Raw genomic sequence first — 25,915 nt, 5'->3', positions numbered from 1 at the left:
GGCTGCATCCGGAGATACCGAGGGGACCAGGACCATTCAAAAAACGCATATTTTTTTTCTAAAATTTAAATTTAGGCCAAAAGTTCTCAAATCGCGTACTCGATATTTTTTATATTTTGATATCGAGTATGCGATTTGAGAATTTTTGCCCTAAATTTGAATTGTAGATAAAAAATAGGCGTTTTTTGGATGGACCTGTTCCCTCGGTATCGACAATTTTCAATTTTGTTTTCATTTAAAATATTTAATGTAAAGTTAGCTTTTCAAAAAGTGTAAATTCCTAATACACCTTTTTAGAAATTTTTTAGATAACTTAATGGACCCAGGTGGGCACATGCGGTCAAAATTCAAAACTTAAATTCTACAACAGCTCCCCTTTCAAAAATATTACCCTTTTTCATATATTTTCCGAAAATAACGACCCGAATGCATTTTCATCTTGACAGCTTTTTATAAAAAAAAATTAAATTCATTCCAATATGACATTTGCATGAAAATATAATGTTTTTTTTATTTAAAGTAGGAAATATTAAAGTCTGACCCAGGAAATTTTTGAGATAGAAAAAAAAATCTGGAAAGTTTCCGGGCAATCGGATAATTTTTAGTGAAGCTCTCAAAGTCAGTAACTTCGGTAAAAACGACATTTTTCGTCGAGTAACTCAAAAACAATATATCTTATAAAGCACAAATGTTCCTCGAGCACCCTTTATTAAAATTAAATGCAACTTTTTTTCCTGTATGCCAAATCTTTATCTCCATATCTAAACAAGGCTCCCGTTATAAGCGACAAAACTTGTATAAAACCGTAATTCAAAAATTTATTATGTTTTTTTTTCGTTTTCTGTAAAATGAGTTGTTGGCGCTTACGTGGTCCACATTTTGCATGCAAAATATTAAAAAACGCTAACATGTAGATTTTTAAGATTAAATAAATTGCACAGTGCTTTGGAAAATATAATTTTATGAAGTAATATTTTTTTATTTCATAAATAAATAAAAAAAAAAACCTTCTCCGTGACAATGCGATTTACACATTGCCGTGACCAGGATTCGAACCTGGGTTACTACGGCCACAACGTAGGGTCCTAACCACTAGACGATCACGGCTATTGAAGGTTGCTTTCAACAATTAACAACTCCGTTACACATTACAGCACAACACTGCCAGTGTAACAAACTACAGTGGTGAATTGTTAGTAATAAACAAACTCTTTGGACAGTGTTGCCAGACAAAGTTTACCTTATGTCCCCAATCTGAAAGTCGATGTCCCCAAAAAATCCCCATTTGAAATCCCCAATTTTGTCACCATAAAAAAAATTAAATTATATTGTTAATACTAAATTTTACTATGTTGAGTTTAACAAACTAAAGTTGCAATCTGGCATAATAACATACGACAAGCATTTTTACATCTATTTACCTCATTGTCAGTTTTCAAAATGTTGATTCATCGATTTTGGAACAAGTTGTTTGGAAGATGTCATTTTACTTTGAAACCTGCCAAAGAATTCTTGATGTTTATCCGATTTTTGTATGAATTAGTTTTTATAACTCCTTGAGAAATCAAGAGCTTTATAATATTCGATTTTTTATTCCAGAAAAAGAAAGTATATTTTGTAAAAAAATGGACAAAATAAGCCATAATTTCACCGCATCGGAAGTGGAATCCATTTAAATATAATTTAAAAAAAGCATTGAAAAACTCATTGTCGTATTAAAATAGAACTTAAAGATAACACTCTGCTGCAAAATAAAACTTTTTGTCAGAACTTGAAAAGCGACCCAATGGTGGTTGTAGACCTAGGTGAGGGAATACTAAAACCGTTTTCAAAGATTTTGAAACTTCCTCAAAATTTTGAGTTATTTTGAAAAAAACTGTTTTAAGTAGTACTTAGTACCTCTAACTCACACATTTTGCATATTTTTTTCGTCGTTTTTCAAATTCAACAAAGTTATTTTAATTTTTTTCTATGAAAACCTATTTTTTTACACAGTGTTTTAAAGACAATAGAATATATAGAAATAAACATTACTTGTCGAAATCGGTTTATATTTGCAAAAGTTATTAAACTTTTTCGAAAAAAATTCCAAAGAAGGGTATATTGAGTTAGAGCTGATGTTTGCAACGTGCAAAAATATTGTCCCAATACCCACCTTAAAGTATACCAATATGTTCTGGAGCACTTTCTGAGTCGATTTTGCGATGTCCGTCCGTCCATGTAAACCTTGTAATCAAACTACAGGTCGTAATTTCAAAGATAATTTGGTACAAGCTCTTGTATTGCCCCAAGGACGAAGCCTATTGAATTTGATTAGAATGGGTACATCATTTCTCATAGCCCCCATACGATTGCCCTATCTGAAAATAGTTAAGCTGTCATAAATATCTAAGTTATATAGATATAAAAAACAAATTCAGCAAAAATAAGTTTTATATATGCCGAACCTGCCTCACCAAATTTACCATATAATGCCCACATCCGAAAATTATTTTAATGAGTATAGATTTCTTAAAAATATTTCAAACTCAAATAAAATTCAACACAAATAGTTTTCATATACATATACAGAAGACATGTTAAGAACTAAATTTTCTTTATACATTGCAATAAAAATGTATATCAATGCATTGGTATAAGCTTTCATATCAAAATAAGTATTGAAATGCTATTAAAATCAAATTTTGTTTTTTTTTTAGATATTCTTAACAAAAACAATACTTATAACTTACAAATGTATCAAAAGATGCACGGTATTTTAAAACGTAATCAGTTTTCTTTCCAAACCCGTTTAAAAATATAAAGTCGGACAAAAACTGACTAAAGCTGGCCCACACGGAATGATTTGTTCGCCTGATTTGTGATTGAAAATTTTCAATTACTTGTGATTTTTATCGCGCACATCCCCATTAACAAGTAACAAGATGTCGAACACGACCAAATCATAATCACAAATCAACCGTGTGTGGCCAGCTTAAGTTACAGGTCGACGATAAGTTGAAGAACATCATTGAAAACTTTTTTTTTTGAATAAATTCTGAATTTGAGGATGTTTTTTGAAATTTTTTTCACTTTCGCACAGTGTAATTAACATTTAAATACGAAGTCAAAAATTGGCTCCTAGAGAATGATTCAGCTTTCTGTGTTTAGCAAGAATTTAAAACAATTTAATATCTGTGAACTTTTGATGAAATCCTTTTTTAATTTTTTTATTATCAAAATAGTGTCCTGGAAACGAAAAATCTAAAATTTTTGTGTTTTTCATCAAATTCTGAAGAAATGAAAGAAATAAAATATGATTATTTAAACAAAATATAAAACCAAATAGATTAGAAATTGAAATGTTTGTCAATAAATAGCTCTTCTGCTTTATTATTAGGCCAAGTACTCTACATTGTGAATACCGTTAATGTCTAAAAATTTAAAATCCCCAAAAATGGATGTAAATCCCCAAATTTTGTTAAAATCCCCAAATCCCTCCCCACGAAATTCTGTCCCCAAAAAAATCTTGAAATCCCCAAATTGGGGACAAATCCCCACATCTGGCTACACTGTCTTTGGAAAACAATCAGTTTTGCCGGAGTTAAACAAATTTTTCCAACAAAGCTTTTTCAAAAACTCAGAAAAAATAACCAAAAAAAAAAATTAAATTTCATTTTATTACATTTTAAACAGATTTTTATTCCTCAAGATAAATTTATAGTAGAGATTTACAAATTAAATTGAATTTGTTTGAAATTAAAATATCATTGTTTCAAGTAATTACATTTTTATTCATATTGTGGGAATTTAATCCAATATTGTCTCTAGTAGTATTTCAGTATGTTATTTTGCAATATAATTATTAAAAATATCATGGGGAAATAACTAGGGACAATTGTCAAAATTTACCCCTGAAACGTAGAACAATGAATTTAATCACATCACTTTTTATATTGCTACCGCAATATTTTATTCGTTTTTTTTTTGCAATGAGCACACAATTATTTATAGAAAATCGAATTTTTCATCAATTATTAAGAAATTGTTTGGTTTTTTCACAATACTTTAAATTCAATTACTTTTTTGAAACATTTCGTTTTGATATTTTTATTTTCTTTTGTTTGAATTTATATGTAATGCATAATTGCGAACTTATTTTCTAATAATAGTACTTTGTTAGTCCTACCATGCGAAATATTAAATATCAATAACGAAACAGTTTTGAAAAAAAGTAACCAAAATTAAAAATAGATACACATCAACCCAAAAAAAAACAATTAGGTTATAAATAACCCAAAACGGCAACACTGAAAACAATGTATCTAAACAGGGTGACTTGTGCGCATTCAACACCGACTGTTTCACATACAATTTAATGCTTATTCAACACACAGCAATGCAACATATGAGGGGAGTTTGTCGATTAGGTGATTTGATAAGACTAGTGAATACATTTTTACAAACATAAAGCAAATTTATTACATATTGTAATTAAATATTTATTTGTTTTTAGATTATAATTAAAATATTACAAAAAAATTGTTAATAGTGGTTTGTGTTGTATTTATGTATAATTTATTTGTACCTACATATTTTATATATCGCTCATTTGCTGCAATAACGTCATAATTAAAAAAACCAAAATTTCGTGTTAATAGAACATTTGCATAGTACATAAGTTGTTTTAACCCTTTGCAACTGATGTCGTAGTCTGACAGCCACTGCAAAAGGCAAATTTTGGGTACCTTCTTAAAGTGGAATTAAATAAAATAAGTCATACTTTTTAAAAAACGTCCTTTAATTCAAATTTTAATATTATGTTAGCTTAAAAACTATTTACTGTTATTGTCTATAAGCAATAATAGTGTATTCTGAATTTGTTTTAAAAAGTTTGATAATATAGTTGACCGCAGATAGTAGTTAAATAAAAAATCATATTCTTCTTCCCTCTAAACTCTAACTTTAGACTTTTATATAATTCAGAACGGTAAATCACAAATCTAGCTGGACAAAATTAAAAAATAAATGTCTGGCAACATTCCTTCTGACCATTTAATGAGCTTCTCAATACAATAGGGAACTGTAATTCATGTTTTGTTTTTTTTTTGGTTTTTAGCTCCGATTAGGAAAAACTAAGCTTTAAACTCAGTTGTTGTCAACAGGTACATTAAGATTTCAAAGAGAAGTGTATTTTGTGTGTGACTTTGGTTTATGATTAAAAAGGTTGCGGTGATTTTATTGTCATAATTTTTTTATATTATTATTAAACTCTATTTCAAGGAAATATGCACAATTTTCATTTAATTATTTCCGTTGTAACTATTAAAAAAAACTATTTTTTGTGAGATCAGAATTGGAAATTAACTTCAAGTAGAGTTAAAGCTGTTTATTCCGCATAGTTCCGCTATAAAACTATATTTGGGTTAATCTGTCAAGTGTTCACTTTAAGGTAAATCAAAAACATCTTGCGCATTTTTGCGACCGCCATACATTTTTTCACTTTTCCAGTAGAAGTCAACTTTTTCACGAAAGAAAATTTTTGAAGAATGGGTAAAAACTCCCAAAATACATTGCGAAAAAAAAGTTGGTTTTTTATAATCGTTTATATATTTGAACTCATTTTTTATATGATTCATAAGTGAGAAGTGAACCCAACGTTATTTATTAATATTGTCCAGTTAGATTTGCGATCTACCACACTGTGTATAACTAAATTCAATGTTTAATGTTAAGTATTTGTGTTTATAAAAACTGAAAATAAAATCCAACTACATATAAGGAGCCGCAGAACAAAAGGTATTTTTTCGCATTTTTTCAAAAATTGTTTTTTTTTTTTGGTATTTTTATTATATTTGGGTTGAAATCTTCTAGAAACAATCAATTTAGCAACATTTTTACTAAGTAAATGGGTTCTAAACTAATTTTTCTACAAATATTTTACAATTTCCCAATCGATTAAGAAAGAACTGAATTTATATTTTTGGAATGTGTGCGAAGTCTGGTTCCTATGCGCGATATTTTTTGAAAAAATTCATTCATTTAAAAATTTGATTTATCGTGTCCATTTTATTATTTTACAACACAATTATTTACTAGAAGCGGAATGTTTTAATATATTAATTTTGTGTCTTATAAATATATTGCACTAAACCCTTTTTAGTTAAAATAAATTACTACTTATCATAAACATTTAATTGATAGAGTTATTACAATTAGTTGTTATATAATTATGAAAACATAGTAAATATCATAGTTATGGAATTTTACATTTTACACCCAGAGAAAAAACAACATAAAATCAATAAAAACCATATTCAATCAATAATAAACATTAACGAAAGTCTAGTAATGTTAAAATTTGTTATTTCAATATGGAACAATATTAATTTAAAGTTGAAAATAATTGATTTATTTATATAATTTTGTAATTATAATGAACATTATTGAATTAATATGACGCGTTCTTATTTATAAGTTACAGCTTTTCCCTAAGTGTAGGGTACATACAGTATATCTAAAAACATTTGTTTTGATTCGAATGAAAATATGTATGATCATAAATATAATTTTATACAAGTATTTTAAAGGTATATCTTATATACCCTTCACCAAAAACCAAATTTAAAAAAAAATATTTCAGATTTATTTTTAATTTTTTTCTATAAATTAAAAAAAAAAATTTTTTTTAAAAATTTAATTTTAAAGAAAATTTGATAATAAAAATTATTTTTGGTAAGAAAAAAATTCGGTTTTAAAAATATTATGCAACATTTTTGGTTCAGAGGAAGGCATGGTTTGGAGGAAGGCAAATAAACCAATAAATATAAGAAATATAAAACTAAAGGTTAAGCATTGTAGCGGTTCTATGATGGTATGGGACCACCATGGATATTTGTTCATTCTGAGAAGAAAGTCGTAATTCCAGTGCTGAAAAAATGGTTCTACAGTGTCAGGCGCGGATCCAGACCCTGATTTCAATAAATTGATGTAATCCCCATTTTCAATGTCATCGTTATTTCCAAACAAAAAATCATTGATCATGGTGAGGCAGCGATCTCCATTGACCGTAACGCAAGATCCGGCTTCATTTTTGAAGAAATAAGGTTCGATGATGACACCAAACGTTGCATTTTTCTGGATGTAATGTAATCTGTAGGGTCTGTTGTGGATTGGTCTCACTCCATACGCGGCAATTTTGTTTATTAACAAAATTTTGCCTAATTGCTGAAAACAATTTTGCGGTGAAACATAGGTTGAGTTTCTAACTGCTCTAGAGCGAATCGATGACTGATTTTCAAAGTAAATTTGGATAATTTGGTAGAGTTGTTCAAGCGACAATTTATTCATGATCATTTGCCAGAGCGTAAAAATGCGTAAGCAAAATAGTTTTGTGATACACTGTACATAAATACATATTTAAAAATGTCGCTAAAGTGTTGACTAGTGTATTGACACTATAAAAGGATTTAGGCGTGTGGGTATATTTAACAGTTTATGAAAGTTGGCCTAAACTATATAAACATCAATAACAATAATAAATACAATGGGAAGAAAAAAAGATAAATTATTATTTTAATAATTTATTTTATTATGTTTTATGACTTTATAAACCAAATAATTTATTATTTTATTAAACACAATAAATAAAGCGGCCATTTTAGTGCTAAAATCAATTTTCAATGACATTTTCATTTTTGTCCTTTATATTATTTTGAACTTTTGTTGCAACATTTCACACAATACCAGGAATGTGTGTGATAAAATGTTGTGTCGTCGTCGATACTTGAATGACAGTCAGTTTTGGCATTTTTTTTTTGTATTTATTTGTTTATTATTGTTTTGTTATTAATTACACATATTGTTCTGTTTGTTGCTGTTGTTTTTAATGACACTTTTGTGGTAACCGACAATAACAGTGATTATCACTGTGTATTACTATTGACAATGATGATTCTGATGGTGTTCGTAGCATGCACCAGTACGGTTTGTCTGGACGATGATGATGGTATTTTGTAAATAAGCAGAACCATTTTTATTATGGGGGTCATTTAATATTGATGATAAGTGCATGAACGAACAAGCAGTACACTCGTAAAAAAGTCAATAAACGAAAAGGTTGTCAAAACTTATGTTTACCATCAGGATTAAATTGTAAATAAAATTATGTACCAAAGATGCATATCCACTCAAAATTTACTTTTGTATTTAGAAAATAATCAAACTTTTTATATAAAACAGTTGTACAGTAATTTTGACTTACCTGTACAACCAACTTTGCACGATATTTTGTGCACGTAAGTTAAAAGTGCAGTTAACATCAGTTAACTTACCTGCTCATTGATGCTGGTAAATGCATTTAAGTTTACTGCCCAAAAAAGCAGCTAACGGCAAATAATTTACATGAAGTTTTGTTATGTTTCCCTTTAAAAATAACGACAAATTTGGTATTTTAACTACTTTTAAAATTATTAAGAAGTTTACATCACAATTTTTTATTCAAAATCGTATTTTTCTTATTTTGTTTTGATTTAATTTTATATTAAGCAGCTAAATGAAATTTTTTTCATGAAAACCAGTTATAGCTTCCAAAAGTATTATGCACTTATCTTAAATGTGCAGGTATGAACTTAAATTAACGAATTTGTATGGAGTTTGATAAATATACAAAACACAAATTTTGTGCACTTATATGCAAAATGCTCTTAAGTGAAAGGCAGGTAAGTCAAAACTACTGTATCTATGATCTTGAAAACGGTCAATAAATATGTTAGTGTCATCTTCTGAATTATTATTCCAGAGTTTAAAACGAATAAGCACTTCCTGGTAGTGATTAGTTTCAGATATTTATGAAGACAACATATTGTTTGCCAAATTTTATTTTCAATATTACTGTAATACCTAAAATATAGATTTAAAATATTTGATTAGCTTTGGAATGATGCAAAAATAACACATTTGAGTTTATACAAAATAATATACCACTTTTAAAACGTATTTTACCGCTTTAATGGGAAGGATTTTTAAACCATTTTTTATATTGTGCACATCTAGAGTATAATATATATAAAATAACCTTTCAAACCATATATGTTTCATCAATATTAGTGGACAATAACATACTTTAAAGTGTACTACAAGAAAACGTGTGGCCCATTTATATATAAGATTATTTGTTTAAATTTCTTGATTTTTCTGAGTGTATATATGTACATTTATATAATTGGCGCCAAGACTCACAAAATAAAATTTTAATTTGTAATTAAAACCAATAACTAACAATTTATTTAATTAACAATATTAGATTATTTAGCTACAATACAACATATAATCGAAACAGCTTGTTAAAATAAATGCATTCTCAATTCTAGATCCAGTATGGTTGACCTGGACCGGCGCCTGACTATAACAGATCTAGATAATCGAAAATAACTATTTACTTATTTGAGTATGTTCTGTGACAACTAGGATTTTCAATAGATTAACCGTTAATTGGTTAAACGGTTAATTCTGGTCGGTTAACTGTTCAAATAATTCAAAATTGACGATTTTTAAATAACAGATAAACCGATTAATTTGCATCGATTAACCGATTAACCCAAATTTGTTTTTTTTTTGCACTTTATATAGAAATATAGTTTTAAACACACAAAATTTATTTCTCAACTCTTAAACATTCCCTTCTAGCAATAGTTTTTTGAAGTATAGTACGAAAACTGACACTAAGGAATTTGTAAATGACCCTTTTTTGTAGAATGTTCTTTGATGAACTTTGTCCTAATGAGTCGGAGGACGATATGGTAATAGACGAAACTGAAGACATTACTGAAACTAGTCGTTTATCACAGCTTAAAAAAACTATTAAAATATTCAAAATCGAAAAAATCGAAAAAGGACTCCCATGGTATAATGGAGAATGCTTATGATGCTTAGAAAAAAACTAAATAGAGAACTGAGAAATTGGATATTCTTTATCATAGTTTTTTTTCAATTCAAGTTTTATTAAAACAAAAAAAAAAAACGTTTAAAAAGAAATCATTCAAATTATATTCCTTTTTTAAAATATTATTTCCGAAGATCTCCCTAAAATCCTAAAAAAACTCACATGTTTATTTATTGTTTTGTTGAAATGTTATGTTTTGTTTTTTTGTGATTTTGTTCTTTTTATTAACAAAATAAAAAGAACAAACAAAAGTTTTCTTTTCAATTTAAAATAAAAATGAAAATTATTCGATTAATCGAATAATTTAAAATTAACCGATTAAATCTAAACCTCGATTAATTATTTGCTCGATTAACCGATAAGTCAGAAACCCGATTAATTGAATACCCTAGTTACAACCCATTTGCCTTCAGTTGTTCTATAGTGATGCATCGGATCGATTTCCAGTATTTTACATATTGATCATTCTGCGCCTTGTAAACGTAACAAAACATTTCATTGAGAAATGAATATGAAGTCAGAATCTTTTAAACTGCTATGTTGTCTGATTCATTTAAAAAATTTTGATTAGTCATTTTTGAAATCAGCTCCATTTTTGACAAAATTTAGCCATTTTTCAAACTCATTTCCAAATTTTGAATTTGATTATTTTACACGACTAGGCGAATTGAGATATTGCCGAAACTATTCTTATGTGTTATTTGCGATTTTAGTGGAAATAAGATGATATTTTTAGAAAAATATCTAAACATCTATTACCGAAGATATTTGCGAAAAACAAAATAAAGTCATGGTAAAAATAAAAAAATAGAAAATTTAAAAGTTTTAACTTAAATATATTTTAAAATAATAATAAATTAATCGACTTTTTCCGGAAATCCTCCCATAAAGATTTCATAGTTGTTTCTATTACCTTTTTGGATGAGGTTGTCCCACTTACGCTTAAAATCGGACATGTCCTGGGATACCTTTTCTGTGTTCTTTAATTCTATTTTTAAAAGAGCTTAATACCTTTCCACAGGACGAAGTTCTGGACAGTTGGGTGGATTTGCCTCTCGTGGTACAAAATTGACATTAGGGAGAATAAATAAAAAAACGAACAGCTATTTTCGGATTTGACAACTTCGATTTTAATGCAATTTACCACACATATTACGGTTGAAAAGGGTTCCTCAAATCAATGACTTTTTCATCGGAAATCATTATAAAAAATATCAAAGATCGTGGTGTTAAAAATTCGAAAAAACATAGTATGAGGACACCTATACTCTCTACTATATTCGTGCAAAATAATTTCGAAGGAGACTCGATTAGTTCCGGAGTTATAATGAAAAACGTTATTAAAAGTATTTTTCATACAAATTCATATAAAAATTAAAGCAAATAGAAAACAATCAATTTCATTTATATGGTAAAACAAAGGTGCTTAAATTTTTATATGAAAAAACGTACTTTTAATACCGTTTTTCTTTATAACTCTTGAACTAATCGAGTCTCCATCGAAATTTTTCTGTACAAATATATTCTTTATTAATTTTTAACACCGCGATCTTTGATATTTTTACATTGAAATATATATTTCGAATATTGACCTTTAACCTTTTGGAAGTAAACAATTTTATTCATACCATTTTAAAGACAATGGCCCATAATCATAGTCAAACACTAAAGTCGGTTTTTTTAAAAACAACTTTAAAATAAAAACCTGCTTTTTATTAATTTGCAACCATAGTCAAAATTAAAGTATGTTTTAAATTGAGCCGACTTTAACTGGGTGCCACCGCAAATGTAGAAAATGTTTTCATACAAAATACTACAAAAAACAGACAAGTGGCAACGCTGAACAGCTGACATACAAAATTAAAAAAAAAATCCAAAAAACGTAAAAAATAAAAGTAACCGGGACATCTAAAGGAAGTTGTTTGTTGTGGAAAAATGGAAAAAGATAAGATTAATATCATAATTACGATATTTTGGTACTAATTTTATTGATGTTCAATAATTGCAAAATCTCTACCAATATCTTGTAACTTAAACATTTTTTACTTTGTGACGAACTTTTTTACTCGGCGAAGAACAGCCGATGCTGTTGTTAAACGAGTTAAAAACAACTTCAGCTAGTTTTATATTTAGAGTCGGCTTCAGCGTCAGAAGTATACTTTAACTTGTTTATGATAGACCTAAAGTCCACTCTTAAGTAAAGTCGAGTTTAATTCTCTTAAAATGTACTTTATTTTTGACTATGATTATGGGCCAATATCTTTGGCTTGAAAATGGAGTCAAAAATTATACTGGTCTTTGAGTAGTTTCAAAGTTATGGGCAATTATGTGTATATAATTTTAGACAATTTTAACAAATTTTTCAATTTTCAAAAATAAAATATAGCGATTTTTACATCGGAATGAGTTTCCATTGAAAAAGTCACTGATATGAGGAACGTATTAGTGACTTTGGCATGATTCCAAATCGGTTGTGAAATAACAGGAAGAGCAAACAATATTTCTCCGTATTATTTATAGATATCTTTACTACTTTCTTATGACCTAAGAATGTACACAAATTGGTTCAATGTTACAGATAGATTTAAACAAATAAGGTCAAAAGTTGTGATCTATTCACGTCGGTAAATTACCACACTGCAGATATGCACTCGAGTACACATATCCACCTTTGTGGATATTACTGTAACCATTGGCAAAACTCCCTCGCATCCGAACATCTTCAATCTCACATCAATGAATTGATGAAATGGCTAAACGATTGGCAAATATTTGTCCACGAAATGTGTCCATGTTAAATTCACCTTAAGAAGGTATAGCTGCCCCCAATACAGATAAATAATATCAAAATTCTTGTAAAGAATCATGGGTCCACAATATCGAGTATAAAATAACACAAATAAAATTTAATTCTGCACAAATGCACTGGGATTTTTGCACGGTTAGCCCTAGATCTGGACCAGCTATCGGGAAAAGTTTCATCTTCTAATATCGAAAAGCTACAAAGAAAACAGTCAATACTCTTAAGAATAATAACAGGTGGTAATTTGTACATTAGAAATCGTAACATACATAAGAATCTTAATGATGATAAAATCAGCGAGGATATCCATTTCACCACTTTAAATTAAACCTTGCTAAGGTGTTGCTAGGAACTCTTTGAGTCTTGTGTGGTAAGACCAAAACTAGTAGGTCACATGAACATTTTGTACGAGGTAGGTCTAATTGGTCAGGCTAGCATCCCTACTGGGATTTTGGATCATAGGATAACTACTTTAGACTTCGGTATTTCACCTGTGTTTCCAAGTAGGAACGAGTGGGTAGGATCTGGACAGCTGTTTGAAGTAGGTGCAGTTTTCACTGATGGATCCAAAATGGAATCTGGAACGGGTGCCGGAGTTTATGTAGTAGATGATGACATCAAAGTGTCAAACAGACTCCCAGGCGAATGCTGCGTATTCCAGACAGTGACCCTAGGGTTCAGATCTGGACTACATTAGAAGGAATATAACCACTAGAATATACCACTATTATAGGTTGATCTTTGAAAGATTCCGGGACTATACGATCCAATCCTTGTGTAGTAGGACGGATTTCAGGGCGTTCAGGGCTATTTGGCCAAAGTTGGATGAAAAGGCAACCAGAACGCTAATTGGGGTGAATAGGAAAAGTCTCAGGTCTTTAGTAGGAGTGAAAACCGGGCACTGCTCAATTGGAGCCTTTATTGGTAAATGGGATATGAGCGCACAGGACTTCTATAGAGGATATTGATGAGCAGGAAACAGTGGAACATATTCTGTGTAACTGTCCTAGGGGAAAAATTACATAATGGGGTATATAGCTAAATATAATCTATTAAATCTAATAGGCTTTATCAGGGGAATACACTGGCTATTTTTAGGTAACGGGACTAAGGGAATCGCAGTCTAAATTATAGCATGTGTTTCTTCTTTTTTTCTTTGGACTGAGGTTTTCACTTTAATTATATTTTTTCTCTCCAATTTCATTTCTTCTCTTTACTTTAAGTTCACACCGAGTTATATTTCTTAAGGGTCCATTGTGAATCCTATGGGTCTCGGAGTGGAAGTGTATTTCTATAGTACACAACCCTTCAAATCTATCTATTTAGGGTGATGCTATCCTTTGAGGACCACAGAAGCTTTAGAAGAATGGAAACCTTGGACCTAGCCAGATATTCTTATTAGTTAATACTTTATGTTGGATGTTGCAGTGGTAATAACAACTTTATTTATAATTCTTAATACTTATTGTGAATTTCCAAAATGAAAGGTTTAATAAAAAATGAGAAAGGAAGCAAATTGCCTTCTCAATCTTGGAAATTGTGCCAATACGGCACATATCTACGACAGTCACATACATACATACATGCACACAGGGAAGTAAGTATTGAGACAACGATTTCATATGATGCCTTATAATTATGAATAATCCTAACCTCTAGGAATGTACTCAACCAAATTCAAAGTACAACACCGAGGTTGCTATGTTACACATTATTTTCACTTAAAACTTTAAGATTACAACCCATGCCATGTACATTTCACATGTAAAAACTTAAATATTTATGCAGCTAATGTCAAATAAGTTCGTAATATGATCTTGTCAGTTACTTAATATTGTTTCGAACAATTAAATTAATTTTTCATGCACATGTATGCATATTTTCAAAAGCTTATTTGAATGAATGTGTGTAAATTATGTATGTAAATGGCATTGTTATATATACAGAGATCCACAGATACTCTGGTAATATATTTATGTGCTTCTTAAGTTCATTTTTAATTTTATTCATTTTATTCTACAAGTCTTATGCCCCTTTTTTTTACTTACATCGTATTATTTCTTTTCACTTCTTTACGGATTTATTTCAATTTCAACTTTGCTTGTTCGCTCTCATTCATTCTGGGCAAGTGGCAATTGTGCTGATGAGTCGTAGGAGCAGGAGGAGATGTTAAGAGATGGCTTGGGAGTGCAACTAACACCAGTAGACTATAAATTGCTTTGGGAATGAACAATTTAATTGTGTCACGTAACTTTTCGCACTTTTGTGCGGTAACGAATCTTGTTTAAGTATGTCTGTCCGTCCGTTTATTCATTCATTCATTCGTCTGTCAGCCAACAGTTTTATTCAACTGAAACTATTCCTTGTACATACTACAAAAAGCATCCCATGATGAAACACAGTCAAAATGAGTAGCAATTTGAATAATAATATAAAAAAATAAAAGTGGATGAAGCACAAACAAAAAAAAAAAACAAGAAAAAGAACTGTAAACTAAATTAAAAAATTGTTGAATTGTGGGTTTTTACTTAAGTGTGAAAATGTCTGTTTAACGTTTGTTTGTTGCAACAACAAAAAACGACAATTACACCACAATATGCAAACACATACATTAACAAAATAAATGAAATACATACTCATACATACACAAATACGAGGTGTATTTCATAAGTAGCTTAATTTCTGAGGATCTGAATATTTTAAGGATTAACCCGAAAACAGCGGTCTTTTAAAGATATACCACAAATATGGTTCAACAACAACGTTTTGAGGATATTCTGGATGATCTGTATACATTTTCCTTTTGACAACGTAAAGATATCGGAAAAAATGCACCTGGCTCTAACCTAAATCTCGGCCATTTTGAATGACTCGAATAAAAAGTTCTCTGAAGAAGTTAAATACCTTGAAATTATTCTTAATAAGACCATCAAATGATGTTATCAGATGACTCGAACTATCAAATTAGTTATTTAACATCAATATAAAGCTTATACTGAACTACTACGACTTATTGTTGGAAAAGTTGGAGAAGACCTCTACTATGGATAAAGTGCATCGCTTAATCCGTATATCAAATGATCAATTCGGAGACTTGGTAGGGCTTACGATTACTACCAAAATAGCAGTAATTGAGATGTTTTTTTATTGAAAAAATATCTTCAGTTTTAAATAGTTATAAGAAGTAAGAGTATTATATTCGGCTGTGCCGAATCTTGTATACCCACCCTCATGAGACAATGATATAGGGGTTATATGGGACCGTAGGGTCAATTATGGACCGATATTGACCGTTTTCAATCCCAAAAAAACGCTATCAGCAGATAGAATTTGTAGAAAATTTCAGCCACCTAGATCCTTTCGTTTGCGTCCTATCGTGTTTGCAACAGACAGACTTACTGACATATCCAAATAGATCGTCTTAGAATTTGTATACTTTTCTAGGTCTGCTATGAATAGTTAACCGAAAAACTGGGTTTCTTAAATTTTTTTTTTAAATAAATACCTTTTCTAGTACGGTTTACAGGTGGATCCAAAAAGGTAGATGGCTAAATTGTATCTATTTTCAAAGGGATATTCCATAATTTTCATAAAATTTAAAATTTACGCCGTCTTTATATGCGCTAGAGGGGAAAAGTTTTAGTTTTAAAAATACATTCATAATATTGATGTTAGTGATGTAGAATATCGCGAGATCGTAATATTTTTTCATCTTTCACAATAAAATCGCTGGCACGTGTTATAATTCTCATTTGCAAAAATGTTCAGAAATTTATTTTTTAAATATTTTGTAACTTAATTTGGTTCTTCACATAAGCGAATATCGTGGTATTATTTACTAGATCTCTCAAAGCACACCCAAAGCGTTGATTACAGTTGGCATATGTATGAGTTTCTATATAAAAAGTCGACTCAAGTCAAATTTTTAATATTTTCGAGATTCCTAATATCATCACTACATATTTTTGGCAATTGTTAGCGAAATTAAACATACATAAATTGGTTAATAAATTTGTGAATCCTTATCTGTTATAGAAACAAGTATATTCGGCTGTGCTAAATCTTAAATACTCTCTACCTGTATATAAAAATTACAGAAAAACACTGGTAAAAGAAACTGAATTAGAGCTACATATATATTATTTTTTGCCGATGGTCAGAAAATCCAGCTGTTGGTTTCTGCATAGTTGGAGCTAATTTATGTTTATCGATATATCGTATTTTTGAGATGCGGCCATTGACCCATTATGTGCTGACCGTCAAAAAAACAAATTATACCATAATTTCGATGTTATATACCCAGAGATCGAAAATAACGATATACCAAAAAACCCAAATTGTGATTTATATTTTTGTGATAAAAATAAATCACTGAAAATAACAGTTATAAAATGATTTTTATTTAAATGGTTTGGTATGACCTTTATTCGTTTTTGTTGTTTTTTAATGGTTTGGTGTGAGATAAACAATTCATTTCTTCTTGTTCTTAATAATTGTTACTTTCTCTTTTATTTCCATACAATAAATAACATATTATTAGTAATTTTTAACAAATTATGGAAATAATATGATAAGTATGAAGTAATGTAGTCTGAGTAACAGAAATGAGAATTATTTTTAAATTGTTATTAATCTTTTGATAAATTTTATATAATTAAGCGTTGATTTACATCAAATGCATTTTTGCGATTTATTATTCATTTTAAATGCTTACTTTTTGGATGTTGTCCTTTTACAATTTTGTAGCTCTATTCAAGAACTACCAATTTCTGAAAAGCGAAAATATTTTACGCGATTAAAGATAGATTTTTATGACTATGAAATAGGGTTCCTACGCAAGAAAGATTTCCTGGGAATATTTTTTTTTAGAAAATTACAACATTTAAGGATATCCAAATTTACAGCAAATAATAGAGGTTTAAATTTGTTTATCTACAATCTGTTTTGAGAAATTTTATTTCGAAACTAACTACTAGGGCACTCATTCGACTAATGATCGTTCGATTAATCGAATAATTTCTTACGAATAATTATTCAAACAATTTAAAAATGGCCATTTTCGAATAACGAATAATTCGAACAATTTTATGTAAAACAATCGAATAAAACGAATAAATATTCATACAGTAGTGGCCAGGTAATTAAGATAAAAATTGTTTGCTAAATTCCATGTAATTGTCAATTATTTTTTCAAATATTTCCACAAATATGTATGCATAAGGACTGTTTTAACACACAAGTATTTTATTCGACAAGTATTTTATTCGACTGTATCAATTCATACATATTCACCACGAACTCATAAGATTTTTCTACAACTTGACCAAACAATTTTTTTGTTAAATAAACATATTTTCTCACATTTATATCATTATATTTTTATTATTATAAAATATTCGGACCAAATTTCGTATTTTTAGATTGAAAAGGGCTAAATTTAGCCCAAAAAGTGCTAAATTGGCAACACTGTATATAATGATTACATTGAAATAGATGAAGGCCATGATCTTAAAATAAATGTATATAAGTGATGTTATTAACCGCGTAGGTAAGTGTTGCAAAATATTTAATAAATCGAATGATAAACATATATATTGCAAACTAACGTTTTGTTGCAAGAAAAGCATGGAGTTCGTCTTATACATGATTTTGAACATCGTTGAACATCTTTGTCTAACATGGTAATACACTTTTTGCGTATTTGTAAATGCGTCACGTTCACTGACAAGGAAATCAAATTTTGGACAGATTCCCTTTATTGTGTAATTCCTCAAGATCACTTTATATAATACAATTTGTTATAAATAATTTAGAAATACTGAATAATTAATTTACTAAAGAATTAGCTAATCAATTTAAAACCCGAATTAATGAACGACACACAGTGGTATGAGAATAAAAAAAGGGAAATAAATCTTTAACTTCTAAACCCTTACTCGGATACGAGTAAGGGAGTCGAGGAGATTCTATATGTATAATTTTTTTTTAAATCGGAACACAGACGAAGAAATAGGATCATTTTAAAAATTGAACATACCTGAGGTGTCCTACTTTGGGAACCCCTGGTCCCGCTCCTGTTGGGCTCATGAGGACCATTCATTCAAAACTTAAACTCGACTACACTTCCTTTTTGCGCATATGAAATTTCATTCAAATCGGAGTAAGGGTTTAGAAGTTACAGATTTATTTCCCTCTTTTTTAATTCTCATACCACTTTGCGACATAAAAAAGTCCTTAATACGTTTATATTGTACTTGAATTCAGGATCATGTCCAACTGTCTCAAATTTTTTAAAGCATAGCTCAAAAACGGAAACTAAAGGGTTTGCTAGTCAATTGTTTTGTAGATTGTTCGGGAGTTAATCTGATCAGAATATTTCTGTTGAAAATTTAATGATGAACTTTGTTATCGAATGTTTTTATCGAATAATTCGAATACCCTATTAACTACGCATGTTTTAGAACTATTATTAGAAACCCTTTTAAAATACTGGTAAAATTATAAGACAATTTATTCGAAAAAAAATTACTAGTTTTTAGTTTAACTTCCGGGAATTCCCTGGAACGAAAAGATTTTTTAATTTCCTCCCTGGAAAAAGTCCGGGAAATTAGGAACCCTACTATGAAAGCTTCGAAACCCGGATAGTACCCAGTTTCTAAAATATGTGTGCTATATTTCTTATGCCAAGTTTCTACCACCTAACTGTTATGTTCAACTTGGTTAGATTAAATAACAGTAGGCCATAATAGTTGGGAGTGGGAAGCATTAATTTAAACCTCAAAAAAGAAAAACAGAAATCTTCCTACTCAAAGCTCAAATTGTAAGTACTTATCGAACAACCACCATATTTAAATGTGGTGACGAATGTGAATGTGGCGAGTGGAAGTGTGCAAATGAACATAAGTAAGTAACATGCATGTATAGAACAATTAACACCCACATCCACACCTACACCCATTTACCCGACGCCCACAGCACACAACTATTTACTGCTTGTCATCAGTGTTGTGCAATTTGCTCGTATTCATCACCAGTCCCTTCGACTTGTATGATTTTTTTATTTATGTGTGAGTAGTGTGACTCCTTCATTCCGTCACACATGCAAGACAGTGTAGTATAGTGTAGTGCAGTGAAATGCAAAGCAATGCATGTGATACGCTTTTTTAAATATAAAATTCAGTTTGCATATTTCAAGGCGCTAAGTTAAGCATCTCTGTGACTCTCAATGCACCCGACCTCTCACCAACCACCCACCCACCACACCAACATTCAGTCATTTTTATTTGCATTTTCTTCACTTTCTTTTTTTACTGCTGCTTTTGCGTTTTATTTTATTTTATACATGTATTTGTATGTGTAAATAAATGTGTGTGTGTATGTTTGTGTGAGTTTTTGTTGTTGGTATTATTTCCAATTGCATTTTGTATGTTTGTCATTGTAGTTGTTGGCATCATCATGGGAACACTAAATGCAATTTGTTGTATTGTAAATGATACTGAAAATTATCGTGACATTTATTTAAAAGTAGAATTAGTTTCTTCTGTTGCAAATTGCTGTTGTTGGCATTGGTGCAGGCTAGGGAGTTTGCGAGTTAATATGATGGTGGTAGTGGTGGTGGTGATGGAAATGCTGCATGAATCTAATAAACTTGGGTTTTAAATGTGGATCATCATAAATATAATGGAATGTTGTAAATTTTATTTAAAAACAGCATTAAAGGACGAATATTTATATTCACAATTCAAAAACAAGCACTGCCCGAAAATAATGGTGAAAATTATTTGTAAATGCTCGTATAGAATGCCATAATTTGTAGTTCTCACAGGGTATGGCTTGAAACTTATATACTCAACTTCTATAACAATCTTCCTGAGATATGATGGCTTAAGTGTCGTTTGGGGTTTTTATATTGAATGCGGTTTCTGTTACGTAGTATCAATTTTCACAACAAAATGTTATCCAATCCTCATCGGCTTCAATTCCCTTCCATTCCCTCTTTTCCACGCTTTCACCCACTTGTAAGATTAAGGTAGGTAGTTAGTATTAGTAGTATTGTCGCCATGAATAGCCGCCGAAAGGATATAGGACGGTTTTACTGTTGGATCATTTATCATAGTGGTGGTAGAAGATACAGTACGAAGAGTAAGCACACGGAAAATAAAATACAAAGAGACCTTCTTAAAGATTTTCCAAATCTCTATTTATTATTTACAATATCCCCAAGAATGCTGCGAACAGAGCAACTCATAAGGGCGACAATGAAGATCGCTTTAACTTCCGCGGTCCTGTCATGCAGCCTATTGGACATTTGTCAAACTGATTCCAACTTTGGGATTTTAGAACGTGTGGCCCAAATTTTAAATTTTGACAAAAAAAATAGGTCAAATTCCGAAGGGCGTAGAGGCAACATATTCGGAAAAATAGGACATGCTTTTTATACCAAAATGTTCTCCGTAAAGATACTTTACAGAAAAGCATAAAATTGTTATATGTTCTTAAAGGAAGTTTTTTTTAACAAAAAAAGAGTTAAGTCACCTTTTCGCCCAAAAAACTGCAAAAATCTACTATTTTTGGAATTTTTGGATCCATAATTGATATTGTTCTGAAATCGTTTGTATATTATTGGTAATTTAGTTGTCTAACTAAGAAAAAAATTCCATTCGGTCTAAAAATACGCCCTATATTTTTTAAAAAGCGGACCAAGGTATGGTAAATTTCAATTTTGAGCCCCCATAGCGCCACCCCTGGAGCATTTATAGGGTCCATTTTAATAACTTAAACTCGAAAACTCCTTGTCTACGCCCACGTTTATCTCGATCGGATCAGAGGATTAGAAATGCCAGATTTATTTCCAAATAATTTTGATTCTGCCCCTCTGTGTAGCCTTGTTTTAATTTAGGTTGGATGTGCATTAGGGTATTCAATTATTCGGGTTTCTGGTTTAATCGGATAAATAAATTAAATATGTTAGTTGTTATACTCACTATACATAGCACTTGGGGTCCAAATGACCCTCAACTTTTAAAATCACGAAAAACACATTCATTTTGACCCCAAGTTCTCTTAAGGGTTAATTTCCATTTTTGTACTGTTATTGTGAATACTAGACTTCATTTTATATTTTTCTTAAGTTTCATCAAAACCGGCCCAAAAACATATAATATTTCGCTATCTTTCCATGAGAATTTCCAAATATTGAAAAAATTTACTTTTGACCTTCACGATTTAAGGGTTAAAGTTTTCCGATTTTAGTAAAACTTTCAGACTATATTTAAAATTACCTGGACTATATTATTCTGAATAGCTTTTACTTAAAAATCATTACAGTAATGAAATTCTGGTCATTCCCCAAAATATGGCCAAAAAATTAGTTTTTCTCGAAAATCGCAAAATTTATATCGCATGTACGGAAAAACTATAGGAGGTATTGACATACTTTTTTCACATTTTTATTCCCTATTATGTTGTCAATAAATCCCCATGTGATGATCAAAAAATTCTGAAAGTTGTTTAACAAAATTTTTAAAAATTTGAAATTGGAGTCTTGAAACTGCCGTTAAAAAAATTTAATTTTTTTGGTCATACCTGCGAATAGGTTAACGGTATCCTACGAGGACAAAAACTCATATACAAGTAAATATGGATATATTTTAAGTAAAAATAAGCTTTTATTTTAATATTTCTCAAAATATGTTAATTTTGTTCATAAATTTCTTGTTCTAGTGGCCTGAGACACGTTAATGGCCTGGCGATTTTTTAATAACTTTAAAATTTTTTCACCAATTTTTGTCTTTTATATCTTATTATAACGACAATTACGTACACATTTCGATTCTTTTAAATTCAATTGTAAAAGTCATTATTTAATGGCAACATTTTTACAAAAACTGAAAAAATTGCATATTTTCCCCCTTGTAAATGCACCTCAAAACTTCAGCGTCGTTGCGCCACCAGTTAACGTTATTCTATCATCCTAATATTTTACACAACGTGTTTCTACAATACATAGAACAATTCTAGAGGGGGGGACGGCCTGTACCTAGAAAGTTTTTTTCGTCCATACAATCTTGGAGCACTCTACTGCTCCATGTTCGAGTTATTTTATTGTAAGTTAACAATAGTTTTAACATCAACATATAAATGAATATGATATGAACAAAAAAATTAATGGCTTTGACAGGGGGCGAACCACTAACCTCACGTTTTCCAGTCAAACACACTAGATAGCTGTGCTAAATGCAAAAGTTCATTACCAGCCTGTATAAAAATAAGTACTTATTCTAGTAAATAAAATAATGTGCTGGGTAACCACCACTCCTTACAAAAGAATGCATGAAATAACTAGTTGTCATTACAAAAATTCACAAAATTTTTGCTGGGAGATGACAAGAAATTAGTATAAAGTGAAATCTGAAAAAGACACGAAACACTCAAATCGAGTGTGTACAAACAAAAAGAGACGTCGAAAAAGCAACTTTGTAAAAATCATCATGTAAACGCAATATTAAAGTGCAAAAAAAAGGAAATTTCGGTTAATCGGTTAATCGAGACAAATTAATCGGTTTATTTGTTATTTGAAAATCTTCAATTTTGAATTATTCGAACAGATAACCGGCCAAAATTAATACCCTAATGGGCATACAGGTGACTATGTTGATGATTACTCTACTACAACTTGTAAATTATGAAACTTAAGTACTTATATACGATATTTTAATATAACAATGTATCACATGTGAACAAAGCCCATATTAATAGTTACTGTATGGGTCGGATTATAATTGTTCTACCACTATATAATACCTTTTCCGAAATTCTTATTAACGATGAAATAAATCTTGAGCATTAAGTATCAAAATAAACCTCAACACAAATACATTTTTATTATAATTTCATTAAAAATTTAATTTAACAGTAGTATGTGGTAAATTGGTTTATTTTCCATTGGTTCTATTGTTCACTAAATTAAATTTCGCGCGACTTCTTTAAACATTAATAAAACATAAAATAAATAAACAGAAAGCAAAGAATTTTAATAGCTCCCCCAATTATCTAATAATGTATTGTTGTTTTTAATGAAAATTTACAAAAATATTCGCAAAATTTATTTGTTTTAATTTACGTGTTTTGCATATTTTATTATTTAAGCCTACTGAAATTTTAAATTATGGCCAAGTTTCAACTCTCTGCTCTACATAATTTTGTTTTTTGTTTTACTCACTTTTAGAATTTAACGCAAATAAATTTGTATGTATGGCTTGTGTGCGTGTGTGTGCGATCCGTGCAACATTTTGAATTTTTGAATTAAATAACAGCTGTTTTATTTGGTCGGTCATGCAAAAAACTGTTAATAACATCATGTTTTGGTTGGTTGTTGTGTTGTGTGTTTCTGTTTTTTAGTTAGTAAGTGCAATTTTTTAATTGTGTCACGTAAATCTTTAGTTTAGTTCTATTTTTATTTTGTTCTTGCCGTTCTTGTTGTTTTTCTATTCTATTATTTTGTATGCACTCATAACGTTGAAACGCATTCAATGAGTTCGTGAATAGTTTTTCTATACAATACATAACTACAAATAACAAAATACACGCACACTTACTCACTTATTAGACCCGCTCACGAAAAATGTTTAACCTGAAAATAATGTTTGGTTTCTTATAGGAAATCTCCATTTTTGAATAGCACCAAATTTTCAATAAACAAGCTGAATAACATTTTGAGAGAGTGACTGCAATTTTTATTTTATGAAGGTCGAGTGGATCTAATGTTTATATCAGCATGCACACATTCATAGTGTTAATATAAGTCCATACAAAATAAATAAATATTGTTCAATTAAAATTGGAAGGTACTAAGTATTAGGCCATTAAATCCGATCACAGAATCAATGAGTTTTTCTGCATAATTCAAATGTCATTCGTTAGTATTTGCAACAGTTGAGAAAGGCTGGGCCGATTTGGACAATTTTCTTTTAAATTGTTCGTCATACTCAAACTTAGATTTTTACGGAATTAAGAATTGACCACGCTCACTTTTTTCGATTTATCTAAAATCGGAAAACGGCTGCATCGTTTAAGTTTAAGTTTTTACTGAATGAAAAATTGTCTACGCACACTAATACGTCCACTTATATATACTCCCAATTTTATTAAATCGTCGGGTAATTTTATCGGTTATATGGTTCCGCATTCGCCACTACTCTCCAAAACATTCAAAGCCGTGAATTCGATCAAATACATCTGCAAATATGTGACCAAAGGCAGTGAAATGGCTGTGATTGGAGTTAGTGTGGGGAATTCCAACGATGAAGTCATGAAAGTGGTCGAAGAGTGTACTTTAATGAGAAGAATGTATTACAACGATTTGATCGACCGCCATGGCGCGCCATCTACAACATTGACCAGATATTTTAAATGTGCCGAAAGGATGAATTGGCCCAAACGCTGCTATATTCCGAAATGCAAAGATACTCAATGAAATATCAACGGCGGACATGTGCTTGATGATGTCGAATAAGGAATTATCTGAGTTAGGCATGACAGCACCCAATCGTCCAATGCACGACGCATTTAATCAAGAGTTGCGACTCGAAAAACAATATGATTGCGATGCCTTAAAGGAATCAGAAGTATTTTCCATTAAATTTTCCGTCGTTTTCTACCAGTTCACCGAATCAAAATCTGAACTCTCCCAAAAGGTGTTTCCAAACATTGCACAAAATTAAAAAAATCATGATTGATTGAGCGAACGTGCTACATTGGCTCCGAAAAATATTGATGTCGACGAATTGAATTTTAAGATTCACGTACATATCGGTGGATTCCGTTACTTCCCAAGCTTATATCGTCAACTATCCAATCGAGTTTTTAAACTCGCTGGAATTACCCCGATTACCGCCTCACAGTCTCCAAATGAAAGTCGGATCGGTAATCGCTACTTGTGGTAAAAAACCTGATAAATAACGTCATCGAAGCAACAATACTTAAAGGAAAGTACAAAGGAGAAGGCGCTTTGATGCCATGACCAACATGCCATTCGATTTTAAACGCTTGCAGTTTCCGGAACGGCTTACACTCGCAATGACAATTAACAAATCTCAACGGAAGTCATTGCATGTTGCGGTATTAACCTTGAAAATTCATGCTTCTCACATGGTCGTGTATCATAAAGAATATCAATGAACAAAATTATG

At 30.3% G+C, this 25,915-nt stretch overlaps 1 non-coding gene across 1 annotated transcript; it reads right to left on the bottom strand.

Annotated features, from left to right (window-relative positions):
• Window positions 1-1,035: 1,035 nt before the first annotated feature.
• Window positions 1,036-1,107, bottom strand: TRNAH-GUG (transfer RNA histidin (anticodon GUG)). Its single transcript has one exon. It is a non-coding gene; the product is annotated as a tRNA-His (tRNA).
• Between the last annotated feature and the right edge of the window lie 24,808 nt (window positions 1,108-25,915).

Source organism: Calliphora vicina, chromosome 5, assembly GCF_958450345.1.
Source record: "Calliphora vicina chromosome 5, idCalVici1.1, whole genome shotgun sequence".
NCBI classification, from domain to species: Eukaryota; Metazoa; Arthropoda; class Insecta; order Diptera; family Calliphoridae; genus Calliphora; species Calliphora vicina.
Note: the sequence above shows the minus strand (reverse complement) of the source record. Positions and strands in the feature narration are given on the sequence as shown.